The sequence below is a fragment of the Pinus tabuliformis genome, chromosome 5_1 (genome assembly GCF_031772625.1).
Source record: "Pinus tabuliformis cultivar Carrire ecotype Pingquan chromosome 5_1, CPIR1, whole genome shotgun sequence".
In the NCBI taxonomy this organism is placed as follows: Eukaryota; Viridiplantae; Streptophyta; class Pinopsida; order Pinales; family Pinaceae; genus Pinus; species Pinus tabuliformis.
Genome location: NC_142305.1, coordinates 936,393,699 through 936,417,120, shown reverse-complemented (window position 1 = coordinate 936,417,120; position 23,422 = coordinate 936,393,699).

The following is a 23,422-nucleotide window of genomic DNA, read 5'->3' as shown; positions in this document are numbered from 1 at the left end:
TGGCGAAAGGAAATGGAGTGGACGTTTGCAGGAGGTTGGGAAGGTGTGGAGAGGACGTAAGGGGTCCCTAGCATCCTTCTGGAGATTTCCACCGCTCTCAGATCTCGAAAAATCACTCGTGTGAACTTCTACAGGAGGCTGCAGGGGATCTACAGGAAATTCTACAGGAACATACTGAAAGTGGGTTTGAGAGGGTTGATGGTGGAAAAACGGTGGGAAAGTGGAGATGAAGGATGGGTAGGGATGTTAAGAGGTCTAGGACCTGGTAAATGAAGCTCAGGAGTGATGAATATGGTTGGATTTGTTCAAGGATGAAGAAAGAAATGTTGCACAAAAATGTAGAAATTAGGGCAAGTTGGGAAAGTATGGAAAATGAGTGAAGGAGACCTTCAGCGAGGGACTGGACCAAGTTGTATGATGGAGGAAGGATAGGATGGAGTGTCTTATAGGTGTTCTGCACATTACTTTCCAAAACTGATCCAAGCAAAGACTAAAAAACAGAGATTTATCTATTTTGACCTAGAAACCAGAAACATGCAGGAAATCATGCAAGAAAGCCATGGAAACTAAGCAAGAATAGATCTAAGCATGAAAAACACAACTGATATCAACTTTTCCAATTCAAAATCTAACACTAGCAATTGCATTGAAAGGCAAAAACAATGTTTTTGTGGCAGCAAGTGTGCCTTGGTCTCAATTCATGGTCCCAATGAGGGAGAAATGAGATCAAGGACTGCTTGGTAGCCTTTTTGTGGATCTTTTCTGTTACCAAACTGTCAAATCAACCTGAAGCATGAAAAACTATCTTAATCACCAAAAACAACCTAAGTAACAAAGCAAGATTTTAACCTAAATAACAGAAATTATTCTACGAATGCAATAAAAACACATAAAAGTACATAAAGGAGGTACTGGGCACTTGGGTTAGGCCCAAATACAAGAGCTACAATCTCCTAAGAAAGATCAGAGCTGGTGCAAAGCTGGATTCATCTTCATTGATAAAAAAATAATAGTTACATCACAAAAACTGTCTGCAAGGAGAAGCTCAAAAATGTGTTGATATAAGGCTGCACTAAAGTGCGAAAATAGACTATCAAATGGCTAAGCTACTAAGGCTTGAAGCCTTCCTACTTATGCAAACGAGGACTCCCAACAGTCCTCCTTAACTTTAGGAGCTTGGCTGCCCAAAACTATAGTTAATCAGCCACTTCACTAGACCTGCTCGGCTGCCCCCTGAAATCATCTTTGGTGGGCTATTGAACTTCAAGCTGATGGTGGAGAACTCAAGGAAGGGGTCATTTAGTGTAGGAGACACCCCTCCTATAAATCCTTAGCCTTGTTTCTTCGAATTTGGCTGCCAATCTCTTCATAAATGCCTGATCTTGGTCCAAAAATGTCCAAAAATCTGCAATAAACGCGTATTAGACTTTGTGGTAAAGTGATTATTCCCATTCACTCAATTAACATAAATATATTCAAAAGAATGCATAAAACTATGGAGAATGGTGGATTAAATGAGAATAATAGGCAAAATGAGCCCATATAGTTACCCATTTTCGGGGCTCATCATCACCCCCTGCTAAATGTGTTGCTCATCCTCTAAGTAACTAATCCAGTTCATCATCTTTGATTTCTTTGACTATCTCTCTGACATCCCAGGCCTCTAAGGTGATGTCCTCTTCTCTATCATGAAAACCTGCCTTTCTGTATACTTCCTCCCATTGTCTTTGTTCCTCTTCTTCCTTGACCGCTTCTGACATCCCTAACAGTAGTGGAGGGCTGAACTTAAGGCCAATCCAATTCGCTTTCAAGTTCTGCATTGATTTTTTGTATAGGGGTACTCTTCTCATAGCCTCCCTCATTCTGGTTTGGGAGTGGTACTCTCTTATTTTCAGACTATGGGACAATGTGTTCCATCTCCTTGTGCAAGCATGAATGCAATTATCACCAAACAGTCTTTCCATATCTTCAAAGTGAGCAATGGCATGAGCTTGCCTTTCAACATAGTCAGGTGCAATGTGAGGGTTGTCTGCAAGGTGCCGATGGGAATATATAAGAGTTGAGGGATCTTCTGGTTCTACCCTGATCATGAGTGGCTCACTTAGCTCCCTAGCCATAATATTCTGAATCTCTACTGCCCTCTTTTCCTCATGGCTTAACCAAGAAGCCATGGCCATGAGTTTCAAATCTCCTAATGCAGTGTTTGGGTCCCATAGATTCATGTTAGGAAGCGCCAAGTTGTGTAAATAGAATTATGCCAACTTGGCCTTATCTTCAGCTCAACTACCGTCACACAAATGCATAAACTGATTGTAATTCTGGAATGGAATGGTGCCCCTTTGGGCCAATGTGTTAATTTGAAATTGCAACCATTGGTCTTTAAGATATAATGCATAGGATTTAGCAGGTTTCCTACATTGCAAGGCTTCTATTGCCCAGCTGGCCATGCAAGCCATTTGGGCTTCTTTTTCTTGCAACTGTTGTTTTAAAACCTGTACTTCTTCTGCTACCTGAGACTCCTTTTCTTGCAGCAGTTTCGTTAGCATCTCAACCTCAGCTTGTAGCTCTCCCTCTTTCTGCTGTTTCTCGGTTGTTTCCTTGTTTGTTGGAGGGCCTTCTTGCTGCTGTTGCCCTCCCAAAATGGACAGCCTATCTCCCTTATGAACTTCCTGTAGCTGCAACTGCTTTTTCAGCAGCTCATTCTCCTCTTGTAGCTGGGCTCTTTTGCTGCTTTCTATGTGCCTCACCATGGCCAACTCCCCTCTTAATTCCTTTAGCTTGTCCTCCATGTGGCCTATGTCCTCAACTCCTTTAGATTTGGCGATTTGCATCCATGTGTGTGTTCTGACCCTCTCTTTTTCTAATTCAAAGAATAAAGGTACAACAAATTTCTGTGGGATGATTTTCCCACCCTCTAACAGATTGTAATATGAGCCCAAATTAGGCTGAGGGGTTGGTTCAGGTATTTCTTTGGCCTTGCTCTCCCCTTGTGACTGTTTGGCTGCCTTCTCCTCCAATTTCTCAGTTTCTTTTAACTTGGCTAGAGTTTCCTGTAGAGATGTTTCAGCTTCCTGTAGAACTGCCTTTGAGTCCATCAACTTAATTTTCTCTTTCCATGTGGAGGTTTTTGGGCTTCCTCTTTCATAGGTGATAGATATCCTGGAAGGAGACTCTTCCTTCTTTTTAGTGGGTGAGTCCTCAATGACAATTGGTTCCTTTGATGGTGGCTGGGGTTTGCCCACTTTGATCCTTGTGCTTTTTCTGGATTTAAAGTACATGGAGGTTTGGCTTTTTCTTTTTTCCTTTTTGTTTTGTAGGTGTGCTTAATGCAACAAGCACAGCTACTGCTTCCCTTGCCAACATTTCAGAGGATTTTTCTTTGTGTTGTTCTTTTCCTTCACTTCCTGTAGAAATATCTATGCCCACTATTTCTGCTTGTGTCACTGATATCTCAGGGTATGTCTTTTCTTTCTCTTGTTGGGTGCCTACCTTGGCTATGGCAGTCTTCTTTTGGGCTTTCTTGGCCTTTTTCTTTCCAATCTTTGTCCTTTTTCCCTTCTTTGTTTTTGTTGTTGTCTCCTTTTCTGTCTTAGGCTCAGCAATCTTGTCAAATTCCTCTTTTTCCTTTTGTTCTTTCTCTGTTTTGCCCTCTGCTTGAATGTCTTGTGCTCCCCCATCATTGTTCTTCTCAATTTCTTCAGTTTGCTCCCCGTCATCATTGCTGGAGGGGCTGATGTTCTCAGTCAAAGTTCTGATGTTATCATCCCTGGACATATTTTTGAAGATTTTCCAAGCTATGGGGATAGTATAGGTGTGTAAAGAATCTTCCACCACCAGTTTAATGAGCCCATGGTGGGCCAATTGATCTGGGACCCCTGAATTTAGCTTTGTACCACATTCAATTAAATACTGAAGGAGGAAATATGGGATGCTCAGTTTTCTAGCTGGAGGCAAGTCCATCCCATACCTCAAATCATGTAACAACCTGAAATGATAACCATAAATGATGCTAAACCTCCCTTCACATGAGATATACTTCACTATTTGATAACCGACTTCAATCCAGAGAGGCAGCAAGCTTGTCCTTCTAACCCCATTTTTGTCTTCTATAGGATGCTCCTCAGGCAGAAAAATGTGTTCTTAGCAACTTTTCCCAATGATTTCTCCTCTTTGCTCCAAGGGAGCCCCAATGGGAGACTGGTAATTCTACTGACGAGATCAGGTGTAAGTTCTAGGGTCAAGCCCCTAAAACTAACTGTGGCATGTGTCTTCGAATGTGTTCTTAGGGACATCAAAAACTCTTCAGTCACCTCCTCATCATAACCTTGAATTCTGTAAAAGAAGGATATCCAGTTTACCCTGGTGAAAAGGTCCACCACCTCAGGGTGATCATACAATTTGCTAGAGTTTAAGGGTTCTTTTCCCATGAATCCTCTGGCATGGTGTTGAGTGCTTCTTTTTGTGTTTTAACCAGAAAAGAAAATGCTCAGGTGGGAAAAAAACAGTCAATCACTAAAATAGAGGATCGCTGAATTCGGTTTTTTCTGAAACAAAGAAGGAATTTCCCATGTGCTCCGTACAACATCAAATGGCAATAATTCCCTTGTTTTAAACTGTTTTCACCCTGAATTTGACTGTCTGTTTATGAAAATAATTTTTTTTTTCTACAGAACAGAGGATAAGGACACAGATTCTTTTCTCAGCAAATAGATAGATATGCAAAGTTGTTTTTTTTCCACTCACACAGGCTGGCCTCTACTGCTGCATGTATCTTCCTTACAGGAGAATTTGAAAAAGGATGAGGAGATTTCAGATGCTGAGAGAAAAAGAAACTGTGTAGACTTAGGGAAATATGCAGGCAGACTTTCACTTTTTTCCAATGCATAGGCAAACTTCCACTCTCTTTTTTTTTTCAATCTAATGCCATGTTCAATTCACCACCTTACTCAAACAAATCATGCACAGAGAATTTTTCCCGAGCCTACCTCATTTTTGAGCTTGAATTTCGATGAAAATACCAGGTTTTCTTTCTGTAGATCTGTTTTCTGCCTTTCCTGTAGAACCCTTCCTGTAGAAATCTCCCGGCTCTTGTAGAATGAAACTGTGCTCCTGTAGAGCCTGATAGGCGAGAGATTTAAAAAAAAGGCAGAAAACTGGTGGAGGACGACTGATTAGCTACTTTGGAAGTGGTAGGTGTGTACTCGAGTCGAGAATGTCGTGAATGCAAAATGAACAAAGGGTGGTGAATGTCTTAACTGAGTTGTCTTTTAATAGCTGGTGTGATTCGTGGTGAGGAGATGAGGTGGCCGGACTGGACCTTTGATCCTATGTCACGGTCATAATGTTTCTGCATGCCGTCTAACCACCATCACCTCCCTTACTCCCGTTATCCACCGCCACCATTACCAGTCCCGAATATTTCTTCTTGAATGGACATACCACACGTGTTGGTTGCGTATTTGATCGACAATTTTGAATTTGACGGGGCTCATTTGAATTCCAAGAGGATGTGTAATTGAACGAGGGTGGCCAGTTAACTGGGCACCGATTCCATTCAATTTGAATCATTCCCATAGTCATGCAACCTTGAAATATGATTCATGTAATTGAGGAATAGGTTTAGGCACTTACCTGTGCAGTCGCGGTCGTGTTATGCATATTTCTGATTTTGGAACCCTTTTCTTCATTGTTGTTGCTGCTTGCACTTTGCATGCTCAGCCTCAGCTTTTGCTGATGTTCGCACGTTCAAACAGACCTCCTTGCCTGTTTCATATGCCATACTTTGTTGTCCTTGTCTCTGGAGTATATCTTTCAGAGGGATCAACTGCTTCAGGAATCCTATAGGATTTCTTGTAGCTGCTTCTCCTTCTGAAATTCAAGCTAAAATGAGTAGGGCTACAACTGCGAACAAGGGTCTCGGCTGACAAGGAATCACAGATGGAGGGTATCAGGTATGGTGAGTGAAAAAGGTTGCTACTTTGATTTGTCATTCAATTTTTTGTTTGCAGCATGAAGGAAATAAAATTTCTTTGTGTGACTGTGCAGTGACATAAAAACGAGTGCAACGAAAGTGTACAGAGATGGAAAAGGGTGACATATGGCGAGGGATAGAGGCAGGGAGGTTCACAGGCCTCATATACAGATCCCCAACCCTCGGGTCCTATTTTGAGATCGCTTTCGGCTTTGCTGTAGATTCTACAGGATCCTCCTGTAGAAGATACAAAGTTTCCTATAGGAGGTGAAATTTCAGACCAAATGAGACCAAATATTAGGAAAAGGTAACGGTGATGGAGGAATGGACTGTGAGGGATGCATTCAGCCTGGTCATGTCCTCTGTCTTTGTCTTGTGCGATCCTCCTAAAACCTGTAATGACCTTCTTGCAAACTGCAATTCATTCAAAAGAAATTAGGTTTTATTTTCTCTTTCTTCCTTTTTCTCTTTTTTTAAGTCTGAGACAGCTGGGGCCCTTCCAGGAGGTTTTCACCCTCACTGTCTGCCCTGAGTGCCTCCAAGAGGTTTTCACCCAAGGATCTTTTATTCCTTTTTTTTTCTGTTTTTTTTTTTTTGCTCATGGTGTAGGTGGAGTGGATACAGGGACTTGCTCCACTACCAATACTGATTTACCAAGAGTCTCAATGAACTCCTACTTGGAAAGGGGCTTCCTATAGATATTCAATCTATGCCCATTGACGAGCATGGGGATGGCTTCTTCATCAATGGTCCGAATAAGGATTGAACCATTGTCATTGCATGTCTCCACTATATATGGTCCCAGCCATCTTGTCCTCAACTTGTCCTTGAAATCCTTGTATCTTGAATCATACAGCAGTGCCCAATCTCCTGGCTGAAATTGCTTTTCTTTGAGGTGCCGATCATGCCATATCTTTCTTTGAAGTTGGACTACCTCTGAGTGGAAAAGGGCATGCATTCTCTGTTCATCTAATCCATTCAGCTGAAGCAATCTTTCCTGTTGTGCATGGCTGAGATCTAGGTCCAACTGAGCTTCCAACCTCAATGTATTATATTCAAATTCTATGGACAATAAAGCCTTCTTCCCGTAGACTAGCTCATAGGGTGTGAAACCTGTTGTAGTTTTCCAAGTAGTGTTATAGGCCCAGGTGGCCTCAACCAAGCGATCTGCCCAATCTTTTCTGCTGCTGCTCACTACCTTAGTCAAAATCTCTTCCAAAGCTCTGTTAGTAACTTCCACTTGTCCATTTGCTTGCGGATGATAAGGGGTGGAAGTTTTGTGCTTAATCTTGTGATGAGTGAGCAGGTCTTCAATCAAGTTAGAGGTAAACTGACTTCCTTGATCTGTGACTAATTCTCTTGGGTAGCCAAACTTGTAGAAGATATTTTCCCTCAAAAACTCAGCTACTTTTTCTTCTGTTGCTGCTTTGATTGCCTTTGTTTCCACCCACTTTGTTAGGTAATTCGTGCACACAATGATGTAGGACTTCTGTTTTGAAGGAGGGTTGATAGGACCCACAAAGTCCATGCCCCACTTCTCAAGTGGCTCGAAAGAGGCTGCAAGGGCATCTCATCGTTTGAGTAGGTTTCCCCATCCTTTGACATCTGTCACATTGGCTGATGTATCTCCTGACATCTTGATGAAGCCAATAGTATCCTACCTGTAGAATTTTGAAGGTGGTTCTCTTTGCTGCAAAGTGGCCCCCATAGGGCCCATCATGACAGGTTAGGAGGATGTCAAAAACTTCCTCCTCCCTGACACATCACCTCAAAATCTGATCTGGGCCAAGTTTAAAAAGATTGCCCCCAATCCAAGTGAATGGGGCACTTTTCCTCACGATCTTGCTCTTCTCTTTTGAGGACAGGTATGGCGGAAACTGTGCTGAAACCAAATAATTTGCTATATCAGCAAACCATGGAGAGAGTACTAAAATAGAAAACAGGTGTTCATCTGGCATTTGATCATCCACCATCCCTTCTTCACCTGTAGGCAAATCTAGTCTAGACAGAAAATCAGCAACAACATTTTCCTTACCTAGCTTATCAACAATGGTCAAATCAAATTGCTGCAATAAAAATAACCATCTAATGATTCAAGCATTTACATCAGGTTTATTCATCAAATACATAATTGTAGCATGATCAGTATGCACGAATGTTTGATAGCCAGTGATGTAGTGTCTAAACTTGTTTAGGGAACGGACTATAGCCATGAGCTCTTTCTCGGTTACAGTATAGTTTAACTCTGCTTTGGACAGGTTTTTACTGACAACATATATGGCATATGGTAGCTTCTCTTCAACTTATCCTAAGGTTGCTCCTATGGCTTTGTTCGAGGCATCTGTGTGAATGTGGAAAGGTAGGGCCTAGTTTGGACCTCTCAAGATTGGGGCAGTTATCAGCTTACCTTTCAGAGCATCTAGAGCCTCTTGACAGTTGTCAATCCATATGAATTCAGCATCTTTTCCCAAAAGACCAAACAATGGAGAGGCTAGCTTACTGAAATCTTTAATGAATCTTCTATAATATCCTGCTAAGCCTAGAAAACTCCAAACATCTCTTACTTTTTTAGGAGGCGGGACACTTTGGATGATAGTAATCTTGTTGGGATCCACCTGTAAACCTTGTTGAGAAATTGTATGACCTAGCATGGTCCCTTCAGTCATTAGGAATTCACATTTATCAGGACTGAGGGACAGATTCATTTCAATACACTTGGCTAAAACTTTCCTAAGGTTAGTCAGAGCTTCTTGGAAGTTATAACCATAAGGGGTAAAGTCATCCATATAGATTTCCACTGAATCATGAACCAGCTCAGTAAATATACTCAGTACTGCTCTCTGGACAATGGCAGGAGCGTTGCACAACCCAAAGGGAAGGACCCAGTAGGAAAAGGTACCCCATGGACAAGTGAAAGTGGTCTTATCTTGGTCTTCCGGGCTGATTTGGATCTGATTGTACCCGCTAAACCCATCTAGGAAGGAAAAGAACTTCTTCCCTACCAGGCCATCCAACACTTGATCTATGAAAGGCAAAGGGAAATGGTCCTTCTTGGTGGCTTTGTTAAGTTCTCGATAATCTACATAGATTCTCCACTTCCCGTTTTTCTTGGGCACAAGCACCAAAGGAGAAACCCACTCACTGTCAGAGATGGGGTAGATGAATCTTGCATCCAACAACTTTTGCAGTTCTTCTTTGACAATGTCCTTAAGGGCTGGATTCATCCTCCTTTGAGGCTGCCTGATTGGTTTACAATCCTCTTTAATGTAAATGTGATGGGTACAGACTGAAGGGTGGACTCCTTTCATCTCCTTATATCTCCAAGCAAAAGAATCCAAATGGCTGTTCAATAAGCTACATAGCTCTTTCTCCTGAGAGGGGGATAGGGATGAGTTGATCTTCAAGGTTCTTTCAGGGCCAAATTCCACATTCTTAACTCAGAGAGAGGTCAGATCAACCACACAGAGATCAACTAAAGCACTGGCTTGGGTTTCTTCCACCAAATCTTCCAATGGCAGTACAGTGGGGAGTGGATTTTGAATCAAATTCTCAATAAGATCATCCTCGGTTTGAGGACCTCCCCTGGTGGCTTCCATTGTGCACAATGGTGCAGAGTATACTTCATCCTCATCTTCCTCCTCCAACCAGAGAGGTAAGTCATGTTCTAGTAGAGGTTGGGTAGGAGGATATAGGACTAGCTATTTGGACATATGCCCATTCTTGATGGTCATGCTCCCAGCTCGACAATTGATGTAAGCCTCTACAGTGGCTAACCAAGGCCTTCCCAAGATGAGGGGATACCCAGTGAGTTTTTCCTTTGGATGAAGGACCAAGAAGTTAGCAGGGTACTCCCAGGAATTAATGGAGACCATGAAATCTTCCACAATCCCCTTAGGAGTCACAGTGGAGTGGTCTGCCAACTGCAGTACGGTTGAGGTCTTTCTTAGGGAACTCTAAAGGTTGAGTTTGAGCATAGTGTCCCTGGTCATTACGTTAATGGCAGCCCCTAGATCAATCAAAGTGTGGGGGATTATGGTGCCATTGATGTGGACATCGACTACAGGACTTCCAGGGTCCAGATATTTTGGACAGATTACCTGTCCCAACATCAGGTCAGACAGTTGTCCCATGACATTAATAGTTGGGGCATCTCTCTTACGCATGCCTGGGTGCCTGACACACTTCTCTTTGATCAACTTATTGTAGATTGGTACATCTTTTATGGCCTGGAGAAGTGGTATTTTCACACATAACTGTTTAAGTTCTCCCAGAAGTTCAGTTTCTTCTGGGTTTGGTTGCGTGGTTCCAGTTAGTCTCTCAGGAAAGGGTGGAATGGCTTTGGGTTCACTTTCCTATTTCTCTTCCTCATCCTCCTTAAGAGGAGGTTGGCTATTTGGGAGGACCTTCCTAGATCATAGGTTGATCTCCTGAATCTCCACAGCATAGGTAGGGCATGTTGTTTCTCCAGTATATACCTGCTGGGCCTGTTTGTTATTGGGGTTCAGGTTCGGTTGAGCAGGTATCTGGGGTTGTCTTGGAGGAGTAGGAGGTAATGGTTGTGGTTGAGCAGGTGGTGGAGGCAAAAGAGTGGGAGGAGAGTTGTATTGGAGCCTCCAACCCTGATGAGGTGCATTCCACTAAGGTTGTGGCTGAGCGTGAGAATGAAACGAGTGAGTAGCTGGTTGAGTATGGTATTGAGGAGGATACGACCAAGGAGGGGGTGTGGACCAGGAAGGATGAGCAGGGGGGACCCAAGAAGGCATGGAAGTGGCTTGATTGGGGTTGTAGTAAGTCTGGGATGTCCCTTGCATTCCTTGCTGGTAAGGTCTGGGTCCATGTGACCTCCTTTGGTTCATGAAGTAGAGTGGTTCAATGGCTCCTTCAACCCCTTGGTACATAGCTTTAAATACGGGCAAGGAAGGGCACTTATTTGTAGGATGGTCTTCTTCACAGACAAAACACACTTCTATAGAGTGCAATGGACATTCGTTCCTAGGATTCTTTTTGGTGCACCTGGGACAAAAGATGGCCAAAGCCCTCTCGGCTTCCTCCTGCTTCTTTTGGATTCGCAAGGTATCCATTTGCATGGCAATGTCTGTCTCATCTTGCTTTTGAAATCTTCCATCTGATTTGCAAAGTTGTTTTTAAGGAATGTACTAGATAAGGGGGTACTAGCTAAGAGTTGACTTCCTCTACCTCTCTTTCTAGCTGCCCTAGAATGGTTTCTAAACACAGTCTTTATGTCATCATAAGGTAGCTGGTAGATGTCTCCCTCGGCTAGCAAATGGAAGGTATCTAGAAGGTCTTCAAGGAATCCTATGAGCAGAACCAACTTCAGAGATTTGGGGTCAAGTGTGCACTTGGCCCTTTTATAATTGAGTTGAAACTTCTCTTCATAGTTTTCTAAAGATTCATCACTTCCCACGGTCATGCGAAAGATTTCTTGTTTTGTATCCTTTGACCTACAGTAGTCCCGGTATTTGTTGTTAAAGGCTTGCTGTATTTGAGCCCAAGTTGTGATATTGTTTCCAGGTAGCTCCATGAACCAGCGGAGTGTTGCATCCTTGAGGGTAGAAGGAAAGAGTTTCAACTTTTGCTCATCTTCTGCATAGTCATAATTTTGACAAAGGACAACAAACTCAAATAGGAAGGTATCAGGGTCTTCAGTAGTCAATCCATGGAACTGAGGTAAGGTTGAGGGACTTATGTTTTTCATTTTTGTGTCCCCATTGGTCTCTCGGATGGGAAAGGCACCTTCTACTCTCTCTCCATTTCCTCTACCGTTTCTGTTTTCAGCCATGGTCTCAGGAGGAATGGTTTCTTGCTCTTCTTCTGTTATAGGATCTTCGTATATCTGTGGAGGTTCACCTATAGGTTCTTCTAGATCATTGCCATCAAAGAAGAGAGAAGGGTGACTCAGTGATGTGGTGGGGTTGTTGGGTAGGAATTTTCCTGAATTGTCTCTGTCCCTATGAGGCATGAAATGAAATCTCTTTTTTTTGGGTGATTTTTGTTTGTTTTGTTTTGTTTTGTTTTTGTTTTTGTTTTTTTGGTACCTGCAAAAACTGAAATAGATTGAACTGCAAATTACAACTAACTGAAATTTATCTTGCTGAAATGAAAATGCAGAATTGAAATGAAAGTAGGAAATGACTAATCTATGTTGCTGAAATGAAATTGTAGAATTGAAATGAAAGCAGGGAATACTAATCTACGCTTGCTGAAATGAAATTGCTGAATTGAAATGAAAGCAGGAAATACTAATCTACACTTGCTGAAATGAAATTGCGGAATTGAAATGAAAGCAGGAAAGGACTAATCTATCTTGCTGAAATGAAATTGCAAAGTTGAAATGAAACAACTACTCTACTCTTGCTGAAAGAAACTACTTAGCAGAAGAGCAGTAGAAAGTAGAAGAAAAGCAGTAATCACAAAATACTCTGACGCTTCCCCGGCAATGGCGCCAAAAATATGGTGAGCTCCAGTATTGCAGCGATGATGTTGCAACTCTTGGGACTCTCTATTTTACTTTTATCAACCCGGTAGTTCATAACAAACTTGGAAGCGACGGTGCTATATGCACAAGTAATAGCTCTTACTGCAGGCTATCACTTGATCAGTTGGCACAAGTTCGCTACGAGCTTAAGACAACTTCTATGAGTTCTTAGAAGAAGCTTTTAATTGTGATGGATGAAAGCTAACTCAAAAGAGGCTAGTCTACTTGCAGAAAGAAGATGAAAGCTGAAAGGAAATGAAAACCCTAGCAGACCCTATTTTTACTGACTAACCCTACTTGTGCAAGAAAAGAGATGTAAGCTACTGAAATGGATGCCATTGATTATTGCAAAGGTAAAATGCATGTGTTTAAGCTACTTCTGAAGGAAAATATGGAAAAATCATCTTTTTGTATTGTTGAGTAATTTTATGCAGAATTATTATGCATGTGTTTTAATTATTTTTGACTGTGCAGAGGTTTATTGGCAAAAGGAAATGGAGTGGGATTTTACAGGAGGTTGGGAAGGTGTGGAGAGGACCTAAGGGGTCCCTAGCACCCTTCTGGAGAATTCCACCGCGCTCAGATCTCGAAAAATTGCTCGCGTGAACTTCTACAGGAGGCTGCAGGGGATCTACCGGAAATTCTACAAGAACAGGTCGAAAGTGGTTTTTAGAGGGTTGATGATGGAAAAATAGTGGGAAAGTGGAGATGAAGGATGGGTAGGAATGTTAAGAGGTCTAGGACCTGGTAAATGAAGCTCAGGAGTGATGAAGATGGTTGGAATTGTTCAAGGATGAAGAAAGCAATGTTGCACAAAAATGTAGAAATTAGGGCAAGTTGGGAAAGTATGGCGAATGAGTGAAGGAGACCTTAAGCGAGGGACTGGACCAAGTTGTATGATGGAGGAAGGATAGGATGGAGTGCCTTACAGGTGTTCTGCACATTACTTTCCAAAACTGATCCAAGCAAAGACTAAAAAACAGAGATTTATTTATTTTAACCTAATTCTGACCTAGAAACCAGAAACGTAATGAAAAGAAGTTTATAGATAGGAAATCATGCAAGAAAGCTATGGAAACTAAGCAAGAACATATCTAAGCATGAAAAACACAACTGATATCAACTTTTCCAATTCAAAATCTAACACTAGCAATTGCATTGGAAGGCAAAAACAATGTTTTTGTGGCAGCAAGTGTGCCTTGGTCTCAATTCATGGTCCCAAGGAGGGAGAAATGAGATCAAGGACTGCTTGGTAGCCTTTTTGTGGATCTTTTTTGTTACCAAACTGTCAAATCAACCTGAAGTATGAACAACTATCTTAATCACCAAAAACGACTTAAGTAACAAAGCAAGATTTTAACCTAAATAACAGAAATTATTCTATGAATGCAAGAAAAACACATAAAAGTACACAAAGGAGGTACTGGGCACTTGGGTTGGGCCTAACCCCAAGAGCTACAACCTCCTAAGAAAGATCAGAGCTGGTGCAAAGCTGGATTCATCTTCATTGATAAAAAAATAATAGTTACATCACAAAAACTGTCTGCAAGAAGAAGCTCGAAAATGTGCTGATACAGGGCTGCACTAAAGTGCGAAAATAGACTATCAAATGGCTAAACTACTAAGGCTTGAAGCCTTCCTACTTATGCAAATGAGGACTCCCAACAGTCCTCCTTAACTTTAGGAGCTTGGTTGCCCAAAACTGTAGTTAATCAGCCACTTCACTAGACCTGCTCAGTTGCCCCTTGAAATCATCTTTGGTGGGCTGTTGAACTCCGAGCTAATGGTGGAGAACTTGAGGAAGGGGTCAGTTAGTGTAGGAGACACCCCTCCTATAAATCCTCAGCCTTGTTTCTTCGAATTTGGCTGCCAATCTGCTCATAAATGCCTGATCTTGGTCAAAAAATGTCCAAAAATATGCAATAAACACGTATTAGATTTTGTGGTAAAGTGACTATTCCCATTCACTCAATTAACATAAATATATTCAAAAGCATGCATAAAACTATGGAGAATGTTGGATTAAATGAGAATAATAGGCAAAATGAGCCCATATACCTATTTCTGGGGCTCATCAAAGATGTTTAAAGGCCTTAGTTGCTTATGGAGTCTAAGAAAATGCATCTTTCTTCAGTAATGTTATTAGAGGTGCTTCTATTCTCCCATAATTCTTAACAAACTTTTGATAATGTCCAGTCACCCCGAGAAATCCTCGAAGATGATTTATGCCTGTGGGTATTTTCCATTCTTTAATTGCTTTAATTTTATTAGGGTCTACCAAGTTAACACCCTTATGAGAAAAAATATGACCCAAATTGTCCACCTCTTGTACCCCTAAGAAAAATTTGGAGTTTTTTGCATATAATTGTTTCTCCTACAAGAGTTTGAGCACCCTCTCAACATGTTGAACATGATCCTTCCAAGACATGTTATATATTATTATATCTTGTAGAAAATACTAACACAAATTTTCTAAGAAAGGGTTTGAAAATGGAATTCATCAAACCTTGAAATGTGGAAGGTGCATTAGTAAGGCCAAAAGGAATTACCAAAAATTCATAATGACCCTCATGAATTCTGAATTATGTTTGTCAAATGCATTCAATATTCATCCTAATTTGATGATGTCATGAATGAAGATCCATCTTGGTGAAGTAAATTTCTACATGTAATTCATCCAAAAATTCATCAATGATAGGAATGGGAAATTTATCTTTAATAGTGAGCTTGTTGAGTTCTCTATAATCCAGACACATATGCCATGACCCGTCCTTATTGTGCACCAATACAACTAGAGCAAAGAAATAACTTTGACTAGGCTGAATTATACCATCCTCTAGCATTTCTATAACCATACACTCAATTTCACTCTTTTGGGGATAGGGATATCTGTAAGGTCTGATGTGTGGAGGAATACTTCCTGGAATAAAATGAATAGCATGATCATGATCAAAAATAGGTGGGAGGCCTTTGGGAATCTCAAATACCTTGGAATGATTGTCCAAGACTTTATGGAAATCTAGAGAAATAGATGATTTCAATGTTTGAACCTCTAGTGAGAATAATTGTGCAATTACACCCCGTTATTATTTCTTCGTAATCTTTGTCACACCATTAGAGCTGATTATCTTTCCTGGTTTCCCTGCAATACCCCTTAGTTCAAATTCCTTTCCTTCCCACAAAAATTTCAAGAAAAGTTCTTGAAAATTAAAAGCTATCATCCCTAAATATTGTAACCATTAGACTCCTAGTACAACATCAGCACCACCCATTAGAATGGAAAACATTGGACTATTCAATACATATTCCCCCATGGTTAGCTTGATATTATGGCACCTTCCACAACAATTTATAGTTCCTTCATTTGCGACCATCACTTGACACTCTAGTGTTGAATATAAGAAGCAATTCAATCCCTTGGCTATCTTACAATGAATAAAATTATGGGTACTACCCGAATCAATCAACATTATTACCTTTTTCTTCTTGATATATCCATCTATCTTAGGAGTTTGAGGAGTGGCAATTCCTGCCAATGCATTACAAGATATCGTCGGATTTATTTATTCTTTCTTTGGGGTTGGTTCCTGGTGTATATCCTCTTGTTTTGATGTTTCTTATTCCTTTTCTTCCTCCTCTTCACAATCTATGTAGAATAATTTCTTCTTAGCACACTTATGACCTTTAGTATATTTTCTATCACGTCTGTAACAAATCCCTTTTTCTCTTTTTTCCTCCAATAGTTGTGGTGTCAACCTTGTAGGTTGTGAAATGCTAGGAGAAACAACACTTTCATCTTTATAGTTGTGAGTGGTAGAATTCCTTGTTGCCATAATTGTGCTTTCAAATTTTCTTGCCACCCTAAATTCCTTCTCTAATGAATTAGGTTCCCAAGGCTGAACCTCATGTTGGATGTTATCCTTCAAAGTCCCTATGAAGACATCAATCATATGCTCCTTTGGAATATTAGTTACCATGATATTCAATTTTCGAAAGTCCTCAATGTGCTCCGCCATTGAAGCCTTTTGTTTGAGATTTATCATATGGCTAAAGAATATGTTTCTCTTTGTATCATCATAATGTGCTATCATTTCCTCCTTAAAAATTGACCAAGTTACAAGTGATTTACGATAACAAAAACATCAATACCATACAAACTGATTGGGTTCTAAATATAAAGATGCAATGTGTACCTTTTGTGTGTGTTGCACATCATGGAGATCAAAATATTTCTCCATCTATAGTGTCCATATTACCATATTCTTTCCATCAAACTCCCTCATATCATTCTTTGGAATTCGATGGTTCTTAAACCCAACGTTGGAGTCTCTAAAATCATAATTCATATTCCTTTTGTTCTCCTCATGAGTTTCATGGAATACCTTTTCATCATTAAGAAGAATTTATTGTAGTATCTTTGTAAAACATTCCTTCAAACCTTCCATGTTTGATTTTAAACCATTCATTTCTTATTTTAGTTCATCATTGGTTGCTCTTTGTGAGAGCGAATTTTGTTGCACTTGGTCCTGTAATTTTGATATATCATGTTGCAATTCTTCCTATTCATGAGTCATAGTAGAGATTTATGAGGGCTTGATTGGTCTAGAATTAATTTGTTTTGGAGGGATTTTAGAACCAAATATTGATATTTATTCTTCAATATTCCCTTTGAATCACTTCAAACTAATTTTTCAAACAAAAGTTATGCAAAATTTAAAAAAAATACAAACTTTTTTCTTTCTTTTTAGGAGCTCGATATTGAAGTTGTTGTATCTCTATAGTTTTGGATCCCAAGGTCTAAAATTTCATTCTATGATATCCCTATGAGTCTTCACTCCAACCCCATAAGTCAAACCAATATTGGATTCTTCAAGAAAGAGTTATTCTCAGTCTCCCACGATGACCAAATTATAGACTGGTTCAGTAGTGCGAACTTGTACAGAGTACCACATCTCATTGTTTTGAACTTCGACCCTGAAAATGATACAAGAAAAACTAAAGTATATGCACGTTTTGTTACTTTTTAAGAAATTCAAATCTAATGCTCAAAGAGAAAGTTATGATTATTTTCCCTAGGTCACCTGATTGAGATGGAATTATAGATCCTGCAAAAACCCTAACATTATCGGAACATATCTTTGAAAATATAGCGAACCAAGATCTGAAATTTGTACACGAAATTCATCAATATTTAGGCTCCTTATGGTTGCAAATTAAGCTTCAAGAATCCTTGTATAAAAAAAGTTATATCAAAAATTCCAAGATGACCCATTTGAAAAAGCGAAACCCTATAATCCAAAACTCTTATACCAAATGTTATGCAACCAGCTCACAAAATAGAAGAAAAGATAGGTCAACGACTTAAAAATTAGCCTCTTTGAGGGGGAAACCTCCTTTACATTGCATAAATAAACAATTATAGGATGATTCAAATGATAAGACCTCCTTGGTATATATAGGAGTCTAAGGGGTCACAATATAATCAGAGCCTACATACCAATAATAATGTAAGGACACAACAATAACAATAGTGGGCTTCTATGGGCACAAAAATAACAATAGGGGGCTACATTAACAATAAAAATAATGGGAATACACTAGTATTATAGGGACCAAACAAAAAACGACATATTGATATACAAAAATATTCCGTGAACCAAAGAAACGTAATAGCAGAATAACAGTTTAGTATAAACCGACTCAGGTTTCTATATGCATGTACAATTATAGTATCAATTTAGATTAAAGATCCAAAATAAAATAATTTATATGTAATGGTTGCACGACAAGATCTTTTCCTCAGAAATGAGAAATCATTATTAACAATCATTCCTGTAGACCCAAATATTTTTTAGTTACATATGAGAGTGAGGAACCAATTAAGATTTCAACTATGAAGAACTGAGGCCTAATTCAATAGTCAACAAAAATTCCACAACCAATGAATTTAAAAATATACACTTATGAAATCAAACAAACCCTTTATAAGGAAAGATAATAATTAATAAATTCACATGCATCGATTGGCAGGCGTGCGAGAGGACTAAGAACATGTCAAATAAAATATAGATATATCTGAATACTAGCCAAATATGGTCTAAAATTTTAAATCCGTCAAGCGGTTTTGAGCACTAATATAGCCTTGAAGACTAGTATAGAAAAGATTAAAGAGAATGTCCCTACTGGGGTCATTTTTCTAAAGGCATGATGGTTGATACTGGAATTCGCCTGTGTGAACATGTCGAGATAAATTTCTAACCTAGTAGATGTGTAAAAAAAATAAAAATTAAGAACCTGGGCATAACCGGGTTGTAGTCTAGGTTGGCCTGCAAATAGGGGTGGGTTCCATTAAAGTTCCAACGACGACCAAGTAAAAGGAGTCGTAATCATAGCTCCTAGGGTTGCAAAAAAAAATTGCATTCAAAGCTGAATGGAACACAAATTATTTTTCAACCAAAATGCACAAGTAAGAAGGAATAAGAGGAGAATCGAAAGGATTACAAGAATCAGTACTTGAAAGAGTCGAGGCGGTCCAAGCCTTCTATATGCCATGCATTTAACCACAAGGATAAATTCATAATTCATGAAGGAAATAAAATGAATTGCCCACCCTTTTAACACTTAAGCCAAAATAACCAAGATTTGTTACCTTGCCATGGTGACATCAGTGATTAGCTCAGAAGTATAGCTAAAATCTGGGTAAGGACCCTAACCACAAATAATATTTGCAAAGAAAGGGAAGTAAAAAAAAAACACAGAGAAAATCAAAACCCTAGGTTCAAGTTGTGCTAAGGAAGTAGCATGTGGCACAACCCTACCTTCAGTATCAATACAGTCACTCATCCATGGCAGGAAAAACTCAGGTTTCAGAGCAATTTTCTCTTCGGAGGTATGATGCAAATGAGAAATGGTGGTACGAGAAAGAAGGAGGTGGTTACCTTCATAACTCCTCCTTCTTCCTTGACTGTTAGATCCAAAACACTATAACCAACATTGTCAGATCTCCCAGCGCATGGCACGAGATAGTGTCAAATTAGGTTCATGAGATGGATAGGTAGTTGACATCGAGAGAGTTCTAAGGAAAATTCCAAAGTTTATATATATACAAACTCATAATCCAAAACATAGGGAACAAAGTTGATTTTATGGTAAACACCATACAACAATTAAAATATATACACGAGCGCTTAAGTATTAGCCATTCTGCAAAATTAATAACATTAAATTTACTGGTGAGATATATAATTCTAGTCTAGGCTTGCTCCAACAATCTGAAAGTAAACATACCATGTAACCTAGTACCCTGTCCTATGTTTATATCTAGACACCACATTTATTTCCTTGAAGCAAAAGTGTAGGAACAATTTTAACTAAATATTTGATGATTTTTATACACAGTCCATTCCAAGAAGAAATTTTTTGTTGGGAATACATTCTAAATAGTAATTTGTAAATGTTTTTTCTTAATGGGGGTATGGGATGTTATAGGCGGTATCATAGCTAAAGGGTTCAATATTGTGGCCCGATTAAGGGCAAGAGCAGCGTGAATTTTTGTTGTTAAGAGTGAATTGAAGTAGTTTCATTATGTGGTTAAATTATCAAAGTATTAATTGACTCATTGTTGTGGCCACCCTTATCTACAAGATTGACATATTGAATGCCTAGGAGAACAACAATTGCTTGAAATATTTATATGAAAATTAATGATAATTAAGCAGACCATATTTCGTTACTAATTGGATAATGAAAAGATCATGAATCTGAAACATTGAGGAAGTGAATGCACCAAAACATCAAAAGATGAATATGGATAAACTAAGTAAAGTATAGATATCTCTAAGAAGGAAGATGTGTGTTTTTTGTAAAATCATTCTAAGAAGGTTGGGCTTATATGTAGGACAACTACTTGTTAGTGGTTGTTAAATTATTTTTTTAATTCACATAATAATCATTTCTATGCATAACTTATAAGAGTGATATTCCTAAGAATGATATTTATAAGGGTTTTGGTCAAGAAAGGAGGTAGGTATAAAAAGAAGTTAAATATACCACTGACATCAAGTAAGTAGAATTTAACTATTATCTGTGATATATTCTACCTATAGCTATAGCAACATTAAATAATAATAATAATAATACACTCAACATGATGAATGCATTCAAATAAAAGGAAAATCAAGAACCCTTGTTATATATAAAGAAAAATGTAGGGTATATTGATATACCTAAGGAAGCCAGTTGAGCACACTTAAGGATAATTCTTGTCCAAGTTGAATGAGGACGTAGGATGCTCATGATAACAAAATATATGTACAAATATGAGTCCATGGTGGGTGATTGGTGGGGATGGTTGGAATCCTTTCGATTGATATGACAAATATTGCTAGTGATGAAAATAAAAGATAAAAAAATGTCAATAGTATATCTTATGTATAAATACGCCCAATGCAATCATAATGGTTAGTGTAGATTACAGGATTAATGGAAAATATTGTCCAAATTGACAAAGGAATTAATAAAATTTTGTACTGGAAAGCCTTTTCATAAGGGGGCCACAAAGAGAATGGTTACCATAGTAGAGCAGTTGGCACAAACCATTAGCATGTAGGATTATAATAGTTAAGTGGTTGTGAGAGGCGGTAGAATGGATGGACAAGATACCTGCTTAAGAACCAACGAAATAGAGATAAGTTGTGAAATGTATGATAGAAGGAGATTAGTCTCGGAAGTAATAAGAGAATCATATAATTGGAACCTTTAAGTTGGAAGGATTGTGGTAATTGTATCTAGGTTCTTCCACGATACCAAATAAATGTGGAAGTACATCAAAACAGTCCTATTGATATCCATAAAATATGTCTACATCATATCAAAATTTAGCAAGTACAAAGTAAGTAAGATCATAGTCAAAAAATGAAAAATTAACTGAATACAATGGCTCTAAAACATGGGAAATTAATCCAGATAGTTTTGAAATTCATGCCCCTTGTGTGGGTAGAGGGCTCAAGGATTCCGTGAATACAAATCCTAGAATGACTCGCTAAATGGTTTATTTTATAACCACCCTACAATTGGGAAGGCTCAGTGTGATTGAAAAACAAGATGACAATAGAAATTTGATTAATTGAAATGACTATGACATCTAAAATATTTGAGATAAGTTGATACAATAAGGAACAAGAGTAAATGCATGCTAAATTTTATGGGCAATTTAGCGGAACTGCGGGAAATTATATTAACACCAAATGATACAATTATAAATTATGGTCCTTGTTGATTTGATACCTTTGCTTTAAATTTTTTGGCCAACATCATAAAGTTGAAAAGGACAACATAAATAAATAAGTATATGTATATATATATATATATATATATATATATATATATATATATATATATATATAGATATATATAATTCTAAGATTTTTTTTTTATCCTAGCATGCCTTGAAAAATGGGTAGAGGGTTCAAGTAAAATGATGATTAGAAATGAACAGATAGCTAAGATAAGAAATATGACACTTAATTTTAACAACATTTGAAGCTAAAAAATGTTAATAGCACATTAATAGAAGCGTTACGAGATAGAAAGGGCAACATGCCACTAGTTAATATTACCTAGTTAAATAACTTAAATATGATTCTGATAGACGCAAACGAAGTTTGGTCAAGTGATTGACTAGAATGAATTTTTTGCTTACAAAACTACCATGCCAAAATAACCACACAAATATGATGTATTGAAAGAAAAAGGATTTCCAAGACACCCTAATTAATAGTTGCATAAGAAAAGGACATAAACACAAAGATGATGGTTAAGAGGAACTCATAAGTGAAGAAAGTTAGCAATATATTGTTACGAGATTTGGTGACATGAATTTTTTGTTTTCTTTTATTGATACGAAGTATGCCATACTATTTTGAGTTGTGTTATTTAGTCGTCATAGTGTCTCTATTAATATTATCTAGTGCTTTAAAATCTTGGTTGTATTGGAAAGGAAAAAGGAAGGGAATGGATCATATATATATATATATATATATTATATATATATATATATATATATATATATATATATATATATATATATATATATATATATTATTACAACTTCTACGTGAAAAGATCGGTGGATAAACAATGTGGATGGAATCAAGTCCACCTGAACAAGAACAAAGGTAGCACTTGCTATGGAAATGGTGGAATGAAGAAGTTGTCCAAGAGCCTTGATAACGTTTTGTTAGGAAATTTGGGAATAGTGATGGTGTCTAAAGAACAGAGCTTTTGTTGCAAGCCATCGTAGGGACAAAGTAGGGACTCTCCCTCAAAATTAAAAAAAAAAGATGGAATAAAAAAATGATGATGATAACAAGTTTGGCTAGTGTGAAATGAATAGTGAATGCCATTTGAGCTAAGGCTACTGTTTCGTTTTCTTTTAACAATCCCTAGGACCCTATAGTTTAAATGTATTAAACTAACCTACTGATTGAATGAAGTATATGACATACCAAGCACTAATATATATAAGGAAACACTATACTATATTAACAGAGGGGTGTAAATGTGAAAGAGAAAAATGTCATGACCACACATAGAAGCAAATTGTATACAATTTTTATCTATCACCTGTAATGCAGCATGGAAAAAGACCAAAATTTAGGGAATGCTAACTTTTGGTGTTGCAATGGAAGAAGACAACAAGAAATCTAAGATAGACATAAAGGAGATATTTGGATCAGTGGACAATAATATAACCATCTTAAATATGGAAATAAAAGGAAGTTGTTCCAAACTTTACTTGAAGCATAATAACATAACAATGCTACCTAGTATGATAATGCACTAGTTGTAATCCACCATTTAAAAATAACAAAAAAAAGGAACAATAGAAGGTTCTTGATATTATTACCATGTAAATAGTTGATACTTCCATGAACTGGGATTTATAATAGAACCAC